Here is a 10,444-nt window from a genome sequence, read left to right as displayed (position 1 = left end):
GGTTTTTTGCTTGGGCTTTCGGAAATTGGGCCCGGAGCCTAAGCAGTTTGGGACGCACTCATTTAGGATTGGGGCAGAGACTGAAGCAACGCGTCTTGGTCTAGGGGATGAGCGCATTAAGCGGATAGGGAGATGGGAATCCTTACGTTTCCGCTCATACGTGAGGCCTGACAAGTTGATCTGAATTGGGGGAGGAAGTGGGGACTGTGGTGAAGTATGTGGGGCCTCTGCCAAGTCACTAAACGTTGTTTCCTTGCAGGTTGGAAGGTGTGGTTACTTGGCCACTCGTTTGTTTACTGGGCACAGAAGAGGGCTGCAGTTAGAAGAACTGGAACACAGCTGGGCTTTCCTCTGGAGCAGGCGGTGCTATCCTACTTTGGTTTCCGGGGATTTAGTTGGCAAAGTTTGAGTAGTGTGTTGTTTAGAAAAATTATCGGGGGGACAGTCCCGGATGTTTTAGTGGTTCACGGAGGGGGGAACGACCTAGGTCTGATCGCCCAACGGGAACTGGTGCAGAGAATGAAGAGAGACATGGATCGGCTGTTGGAGCTGGTTCCTGGCGTGGTGGTGGTTTGGTCCGAAATGGTGCCACGTTATACGTGGAGACACGCGAGGAGTCCAGCTGCAGTGGCCCGATCCAGGGGTAAGGTCAATAGGACAATGGCGGTTTTTATTAGGAGGTTGGGCGGTGTTGTGGTGAGGCACCGGGAGCTGGAGGGCATGTTGCCCGGGTACTTTAGAAAGGATGGCGTGCACTTGTCGGACGTAGGGAGCGATTTGCTTAACTTGGGTTTTCAGGAGGGCATCAGCCGGGCCCTGTTTCAGTGGGGTGGGGGTCGCACATGGCCTTAAGGGTTCAAGTCATGTGCTGTGGCGGAACAGGGTGTGGTAAAGTAGGAATTTTGGTGGAGTGGAAGTGGACAGGCCAAGGTCTAGGCTAGAGTAGGCCGGATAGAAATAAGGTTGGTAGGTTCGAGCTCTTTGGTGGCTAAGAACCTAGGGGGGTAGGGGTGTCTGGGGTACACCCCTACAGTTAACTTATGGAGCTGGGGCCTCTTTGGTAGGCCGTGTGTTACAAGTTAAATGTTAGTTGGATGTTATTTATTGTTCAGGTGGTAGGGTCATTGTCAGGGGTATTGTGCGGGGGGATAATAACATAATGTCAGTGTGGCGAAACCGACCTCGCCACGTGTCCTTGGAGGGGGCTGATTGCCCGCCTCTTGCCTTTGGACTATGGACCAGACTTTATGGGAATGTGATACCCCAGATAGCCATACCATGGAGCCTATTCATATAATGAAAGACTATGGGAAAGACTTTAGCTCCATGGCAATTGTACTGTGTGAGTAGGATCTGCGCGCTATTCGGTAGTTTTGTGCGTGCAGATCCCAGCTATCTGGGGATAGGTGAAATGTCTGTGTGTTATATGTAAATGTGACTTTATGTATTTTAAAGTGTTTTATGTTGTTTTGCAACCATGTGGTTAATGGAGTCTGCCTTTAGTCCTGGGTAATTGGATTACTTCTCCAATTAACTCCAGGGCAGAAGGGAGGAAACCAGGGTGCATTGTGGGAATGTTTTTCTGCCAGCCAGAAAGGAACAAAAGATACTTTTAGTAACTTTTGAACCCCTGGTCGGATTCATGCCATTTTTTAATATGTTGTTCCCCTGAATGGATTGATTGTGGATATGTATTTTTTTTTTCAAATTTGAATTTTATTGAAAGATTTTTCATTTTTCTCAACAAGTAAAGGGTAAGGGGTACAGAAAGGAAAAAGGGGGGGCAGGGGGACATAAAGGGGGTAATCACGGATCCACAAGATTTTATACAATTATACATTTCATACTGTACACAGTGCCACATATTATTATACATATACACTATACACATATGCCACATGTTATTCTACATCCTAGGAACAGCATTTTGTGGTGTATCATATGGAAATTTCTACGGTGTAGCCCACCGAAAGGTAGACCTCATCCCTATCGCCTGTTTACTCGGCTTGTGTGGTGATCCATTGCTGCCAGCTATAATGAGCATTCCTGATTTGTTTGGTTGTTTGTGCTGATATCAGTTCATATTTCAAAAACTTTCGAATATTTTGGTGCAACAGTGGTAATGGTGGGCATGTGTTTTGTTTCCAGTGAGTGGCAATAAGGTTACGTGCGGCCATTATTATTATTGCTAATAATTGTTTGTCAGGTTGGGAGATATCGTCTGGCATTAAGAGAAAGAGGCACACCCTCGGTGTAAGTTTTAGTGTCTGAGAGTGAATTTTGTTCCATAGTGCCTTAATCTCTTCCCAAAGGGGGATAATAAGAGTGCAATCCCACCAAATGTGGGACATGGTGCCATTGCCTTGGGCACATCTCCAACACCGATCCGAGGTGCCCGGGTAAATTTTATGAAGCCTATCCGGTGTTATATACCACCTAAATACTAACTTATTATGGGCTTCTATGTGGGAGTAGCAGGAAGTAATGCCTTTTAACGCTAGTAACGATTTTAACCATTGGTCATCCGTAAAATTTAAGTGAAGTTCTTTTTCCCATTGGGATTTGAATTTAAAGTCTTGGATAGGGAGTTGTTCGTGCAATGCTGAATAACCTATAGATAAAGTCTTGGCTTTAACTGGAGTTCCCTGGCATCTATTATACAGTATAAGTGTATGTTTACTGGGGGCTTGCTCCTTGTCCACATACTTCATTACCTTATCTTCTACTATGCTTTTTAATTGCAAATAGGGGAAGATATAGGAGTGAGGTAATTTATGGGTGGCTTGTAATTCCGGGAATGGTATGATACTATCTCGTCTGCATAGGTCAGTAATATGTAGGGCTCCCAAATCTCTCCATTTATTCAGCGATAGCCAGGGTGAGATCGATTTGAGCGCTGTTAGTGGAGCCCAGGGTAAAAATTTATGTTCCGTCTTGCTATTCCGGTGTAGGTAATCCCATGCTTGGACTGAAAATTTAGACAATGGCAATATGGGGCATGTATTGTCCCTGAGATACCTGGGAGTCCACATGTGGTCTGTTACTGAACCGTTCGGGTTATATTCATTTTCTAAGTCTACCCATTGTATCGTAAGTTTGGGGGCATGGAGTTTAACTGCTGTCTCCAGTATAGCCGCCCTCTGGTAGTTTAAAATATTGGGGACTCCAAGTCCTCCGTTTTTCACTGGGGTCTGGAGTAGGGACAACGGCAATCTTGTTTTTTTCTGTTCCCATATATACATAGTGATTATGCGTTGTATATGTTTGCTTAGAGTGGGTGAGAGCGGAATCGGTAACATCCTAAACACATATAACAGTTTCGGGAGAACTACCATTTTAACCGCGTTTATTCTCCCTAACTATGAAAGCATAACTCCTTTCCATTTATGAAGTAGGTTTTTACACATTAGCGGCAGGGTAGATAGGTTATGCGTGATGATTCCCCTAAGGGTAGCTGCTATTTTAATACCCAAGTATGTAATGTGTGTGTGCCTCCAATCAAAGGAGAATCTCTCTTTTAGTGTGTGCACCTCGTGCGATGTGAGTCGTATTGGTAATGCCTGTGTCTTAGTCTGATTTAACCTATAGTACGAGATCGCACTGTATTCATCTAGGATGCGCATGAGGTGGGAGAGCGATTGTGTCGGATTGGACAGAGAGATCAGGACGTCGTCTGCAAACATAGATAGTTTGTATTCTTTCTGAGATACATGTATCCCTGTAATTTCTTTGCTGTTTCGTATTTTGTATGCTAAAGGTTCCAATGATAACACAAATAATAGGGGCGATAAGGGGCATCCTTGGCGGGTGCCATTCGTTATTGGAAAGGGCGTTGATAAAAATCCCGCATTCGATACTCTAGCTGTGGGGCTGGAGTATAAAGTTAAAATGCCTTGTATAAAAGCAGTAGGAAATCCAAATTTTTCTAGCACTTGTGTCATGTAGCACCAGTTCAGTCTGTCGAAGGCCTTCTCCGCGTCCAGCGCTAAAAGAAGGCCCTCCATGTGTCTTGATTCCATATGGGAAAGGACATTTAGAATTTTTCTCGTATTGTCCGAACCCTGCCTATTTTTAACAAATCCTGATTGGTCGTTGTGTACAATACGCGTCAAGATATGTTTCATTCTCTCAGCCAGGATTTTAGCATACATTTTCGCGTCACAATTTAGAAGCGATATGGGTCTAAAGTTTTGACATAGCGTGGGTGGTTTGCCCGGTTTCGGCAGTGTGGAGACGTGGGCCTGTAACATCTCAGGTGGCATGGTGCCCGTGAGAAAACAGTGATTCAGGAGTTTTGTGAGAGAGGGGGTGAGATTTTTAGAGAAGGTTTGGTAATAAATATTGGGAAGGCCGTCTGGGCCCGGGGATTTATGTGCTGGCAGCTGGCCAATCACTGTTAACAGTTCTGTCTCGGTGATTGGTTGTATGAGAAGATCAATTTCTGTCTGTGTTAATGTGGGGGTGTGGATCGAGGCTAAGAATTTTTGTATCTGGGTCGCAGATGGGGTATGTGTGTTAGTGTCTTCTCGGAGATTGTATAGTTTTTTATAGTATTGTGCAAATTCGTCTACAATATGTTGAGGGTTAGTCACTTTGCAGTTGCTTGAGGATAGTAGCCATGCCACTCGGGAGTTGGCCATGCGTGATTTTAGCTTGGACGCCAGTACGGAACCAGATTTGTTCCCGTGGGCAAAAAAATTATATTTACATCTCTGTAGTATATAATTGGTTTTGTCCAGGTCAATTTCATGCAGTTTATGTTGGAGGTCCCTCAGTTCACTCTGTTGTTTCAGTGTAGGGCTTGTTTTGTTGGCGTGTGTGAGGGCTGTTATGTCTTTGATAAGGTTATTATATGTTTCTTCCCTTTTCTTTTTGCATGCATGTTTAATAAATAACCCTCTGACCACTGCCTTATGAGCCTGCCAAATCATATCTATGGAGGAGTGTTGAGTGTTGTTTATTTCGAAATAGGAGTCAAGATCTTCTTTAATTTGGGCTAGTATATGGGGATCTTTCAGGAGTGTTTCATTAAGACGCCATGTACCCCGACCTATATTAGAAAATTTCTCTTGTATTGATATGGTGATAGGAGCATGGTCAGACCATGTTATAATTCCTATGTGTGCTGCTTGTATGTTCGGTGTTGAGGATGCGTGAATCAGGAAACGATCAATACGTGAGTATGAGTTATGAACCTGGGATGAAACGTGTAGTCTTTGTCTGAAGGATGTAAGACCCTCCATATATCTAATAGTCCTGCTGTATGTATTGCTGTCCTGAGTTGTGCTGCTATGTTAGAGCGCTTTTGAGCTGATGCTCTTGCGACCGATTTCTCGGAAGTTGTATCTAATCCACTATCTAGGACAAAGTTTGTGTCCCCTCCTATTATTAGTGTCCCGAACGAGTGGGATTGAGCTAAGGAAATTATCTTGTTTGCATAGTCCACTTGATTATCGTGGGGACCATATACATTTAAAAGCGTGTATGGTGCATTATTTATGAGACATTGTACGAGGAGGAATCTACCTTCTTTATACCGTATTATTTTATGGGTCGAGTAGGCCACATCTTTATGTATCAATATTGACACCCCTCTCTTCTTCTTAACATACGCTGTGTGAAATCCCAGCGGGAACGATTTGGAACAAAATTTAGGCATATTAGATTTCAAAAAATGGGTTTCTTGAAAGAAGGCAATACCCGCCTTCGATTTAACTGCTTCTACTAAGGCGAGCCTCCTCTTGTGAGGGGAGTTCAAGCCTTTGGCGTTAAGGGATAATATGGTTAAAGCCATGACCAGTTCTGGGTTGGGGTTAGTGTGTCAAGTGCCCATAGAGGGATCTCGACCTGTTCACTGTCCTTGTCTACTTGTACTATATACATCGTCACCTTTAAACATTGTAGATGAAATGGAATACCATATTCTGATCTATTACAAATTACAAGTCGCCTCTTATATGGCGTCTGTGAGTACTTGCTTAGGATAATTGGAACTATTAGGCGTAAACCTGCTTGTGAACCTCTGGGGTTAATGATATTCAATAAGAGCTGCTTTTCATTGGTACCTGAAAATGGAGTCCGTGATGGGGGGGTAGGGTACGGAGGGAATAGGTAAAGAACTTTCTGACCTAAGGCAACTATATACAGAAAGACAGACCAGGACATAGTGTCCAGAGTCAAAATAGAAAATATAGGCCCTATGGAGCCAGAGTGGGGGAGGGCAATTGTAGATAATATGGTTAACCTCTTATGCTTTAGAGTGTGTTTGGAAAAAAGTAATAATAATAATTCCAGCCACTTCTGGGTGGTTATCGATCTATCTCATGCGGCCCTCATATCATGGGTACATTTAAAATGAGAAACCACGTCACCGCTTTGTTACCTAGCAATCAAAGGTGTGTCATAAAGGGGAAAACATAAACATATAACGCATATTAAAACATTCTAAACAGCGCATAGCATATGTAAAATAACTAAATTATTGCATATGATCAATCTCACGTGTCTCCGTGCGGCCTCATTTAAGAGGGTAAGGATTACACTGCGCCAGCCGGCAACTAGTGTGTTACAGTCTCATTTATGTCTTGTTAGTTGAGACCTCTCCTTAGAGATTTTCGTGGGCGATTTGCGTATATCACTCGTGTGGGTAGTATCTTCCGCGTGTTCAATGGCAATGTCCCAGTCTTTCAGTAATTTCAGCCCATCCGGTACTGACTTTATCTGGTGCTCCGAACCATTCTTCTTGAGAAGAAGACACGTGGGGTAGCCCCATTTATATGTGATTTCGGCATTCCTCAGTGCCTTGGTAATCGGCATAAATTCTTTACGTTTCGTAAGGGTGGCGGCTGATAAGTCCCCAAATAATTTGATTCCCATATATTGCGCCGGTAGATTATTGGCTATCCGCGCCGTACGCATTATCTGTTCTTTGGCCGTAAAATGGTGCACCCGAGTGATCACATCCCTGGGTATAGATGGCGCCAGGAATCTTGGTTTCGGTAGTCTGTGTATGCGGTCTAGGCAGAGATCCCGATCTGTAAGTTCCGGGCAAAGGGTTTTGAAAAATGTTATGGCGTAGTCTCGTAACATAGACGGTCCAATGTCTTCAGGTATTCCTCTTAGACGAATATTGTTGCGCCTGTCTCGGTCCTCATGATCTGCTATTTTAGCTGTGAGGAAGGCGACTTTCTCCTCTAATGAATCATGGGCCCCTGCCAGGGTGTTATGGGCCTCAATGATCTCCTCAGACTTGTCTTCTAATAAAGAAGTTCTCTCACCAATTGCCTGGATATCTGCCCTTACATCACGGGCCAATTTAGAGAAATCTGCTTGCAGAGATTGTTGTAGCTCTTGCAGCATTCTGTGGAGAGTTGTTTCCGACGCTGGGAGAGCCGTTCCTAGTGATATAGAAGTGCTGTCGCTCCTGTCAGAGCACGCTGTGGGCGAGGAAGGGCCGCCGGCGCCATTTTGCGGAGACCATCGCGGAGATGTTAGTGCCGCGATCTTCAGTGTAGCCGGGCGCAGTTTGTTCTTTTTCACTGATCTCTGTGCCATGGCGGTTCAGGTAACGGGTGGTTATGTTTGGTGGTTGGTAAAGGTCGGTAATGCTCTTCTAATCGCTGTAAGTTTGATACCCTCGTTGGAGCTGACGGCTCACACAACCATTCCCTCGAGCTGCCAGGCCACGCCCCCGTGGATATGTATTTTTATGTGAATGTGATGTATGGTTTTAAAGTTATGAAAGTTGTGTAAAAGTATATTTTACACTGTATGCATAATGGGATTATGTGTCACACTAAGGGGAGGGGATGTGTGGGAGGTAACATCTATGTCATTGGTTCTTTTATGCCTCCCCCTGGGTGTGGCCTGTATGTGTGAGTTGGAAATAAAAGCCAGGCTGGATGAGCCAGTCCAGAGTTCCTGTTTAACCCTCAAAGTGAAGTGTTGTCTCATTATTGGGGGAGGATTTATTGCATGCTGTTCCAGTTGACTGCTAGGAGTGCAAGCCTATTCGTATGGTTCCTATTCAACGGTCTACATCATTCATATGCTAGAGAGGATTCCTATGCTTCTCTGATTCTGTGATTGGGGTGTCTGCCAGAGTGCTTGGAGTCCTCAGGAAGCACTAGGAGCATCCATTAACGGAGGTACCCAGTCGGGGTGCCAGTGGATCCGTTACAGTCAGTTTTGACAATGACCCTAAATATGTTAATTTGTTTATATATATATAAGAATAATTAATAAAGCTGTGGACTTTATACTCCAACAGTATAAACGGTGTCTGTGTCTCATTTAAGTTAAGGTTTAATTAGCACCTGCCGAATAACGACGGTGCACATGTCATGATGTATTGATGTTAGAAGACTTATCTACAGAAGTCAACATTAAAGTCTATGGGAATGTTGTCAATAAATTATTTGGAAAGTTTTTTTTTTTTTTTAACAGTGTAGTATCATTTGGAAAGCTTATTAAATTGAGGACTTTGACCTTTCTCTCACATGGGGAGTCATTATGGGTAGTAGAGACCCAGATTGAGATTTCTCTTTAATACAGAATGACTAATCTGTGGAGGGAGAGGGGGGATTATCTAATACACGTATGTCAGATTTTCTCACTAAACAGAGATTTTGCTATCTAGAGACTATGCTTATAAAGGCTGCAGGCACCTAACTGTATGTTGGTATCAAGCTTTGGGAAGGGGGGAATGTTTTTTTTAAATATATTAATAAGAGGTTCTGGGGACTGAGTAAGCCACCGATCTTATACATGGGGTCATGTAACCCTTCATTTCTAAGTGCACCCTATTTACTGTGCAGGACATGCTAGGAAATCTCACAAATGCTTCTGTTTATCTTTACCCTATTCATCATTTTGGGGCTATTCTAGGAGATTTGTTTGTGTCTTTCTCTCTTTCTTTCGTTCTTTTTCTTTCTTTCTTCTCATAGTGTCTATCAAAAATGTCAAGCCCTGTCATTCAGAATACAGAATTCAGAAGTGCCCATTCAATAAAAAATAAAATACAAAACTACTCTTTCTCAAAAGCTTCCCATTGTGTCTGCAAATATGATATAGCAAGGTCACCGTTGATGGTTCCAGATTTTGCCTCTCCTCCCAATATAAAGGCAGACACATACTGCCTCCCAATGCTTGCTGTTAACCTATACACATTATATGGGCTTCTCCTTTGTACTTTTGTTTAAGTATCAGTCAATTCAACTTCATGAGGTTTTGCTTAAATTGATTGATCTAATAAATTTTTCTGGTTCATGATACAGTGGTATTTTATAATGTTTAGTTATGATACAGCTGGTAGTAGTTTTGATTTTATGAATCAAAAACACTGGTTTATATCACAGGTAATAAACATGTATGCATGTATCGATTTAATATATGATAAAACACGGTATATGCACTAGTATATGAACATGTTTATTTAATGAATCGAGAGTAAAAGAAGGTCCCAGTGGCAAGTAGTATTTAAAAGGTTAAGGTATGTGCACATCGCAGATATCACAGGTTTTCTCCTCTATATTGTAGTTGAAATATAGTGGTGTATTTATTCACTAAATATTGGATTGTATTTCATTGTAGAACTGAATAACAAAGGCTAAAATAATTGATTTCGAAAATATTTCCAACTCAGGTTTAATCACATTTTGGTTATTTTAGCATAAATTTTGCAGTAAATTTGCATAAATTGTGTTTAACAAATAACCAGCAAACATTCTCAAAATGTCATTGGTTTCCTGTAGAGAAAGTGTAGAACTTTTTGAAGTTTGCAATCATTAATAACAGATTAACTCTCTACCAAACTAAATCTCTATTGGGATGTTAAAGAAACACTCAAGGCACCATAACAACTTTATGTCAATGAAGTTGTTATGGTTTGAGAAAATCCAGCGCACTGTCTCAACTTAAAGAGTTAAACAATCTAGAAATTGTTAACCTCAAAGTTGTGAAGACAGCACCCATTTTATCTGCATCTAGGTCTCTGGTGATTTCCAATGCTTCTATGGTGAAGCCTCAAAAAAACTGAGGACTGGGCTCCCACATTCATGGTCGAAAGCTTTCTATGACTTTTGTGAATAAGAAACTAGTGACCGGCTTAGAGCATCAGGGTCAGCTTCTCTAAGGCTTCCTCACTGACATATAAATAGTGGCTCTGTCGATGTATAAAAAAAAAGTCTCATGTTCCAGCTAAAAGATTTCATCATGTTAGTACCCAATAATCAGTGTGGAGACATTTTTTGTGGAATGAAAGCAATATTCATGCTTAGAAAAAGAAGAGTTTAGAAGAAAAACCGTGTTGCTTTATACATAGGAAACAGGTGCAATCAGACAAAAAAGGTCAAAAAGGAAAAAAATTAATAAAAGAACTTAAAATCTCATAATAAAATATGGAAAAACGAATAAAAAAAAAATATTTTCACTTAACAAAGAGAAT

Source organism: Pelobates fuscus, chromosome 10, assembly GCF_036172605.1.
Source record: "Pelobates fuscus isolate aPelFus1 chromosome 10, aPelFus1.pri, whole genome shotgun sequence".
Lineage (NCBI taxonomy): Eukaryota > Metazoa > Chordata > Amphibia > Anura > Pelobatidae > Pelobates > Pelobates fuscus.
The sequence above is the reverse complement of the archived record's forward strand: the minus strand, read 5'-3'. Positions refer to the sequence as shown.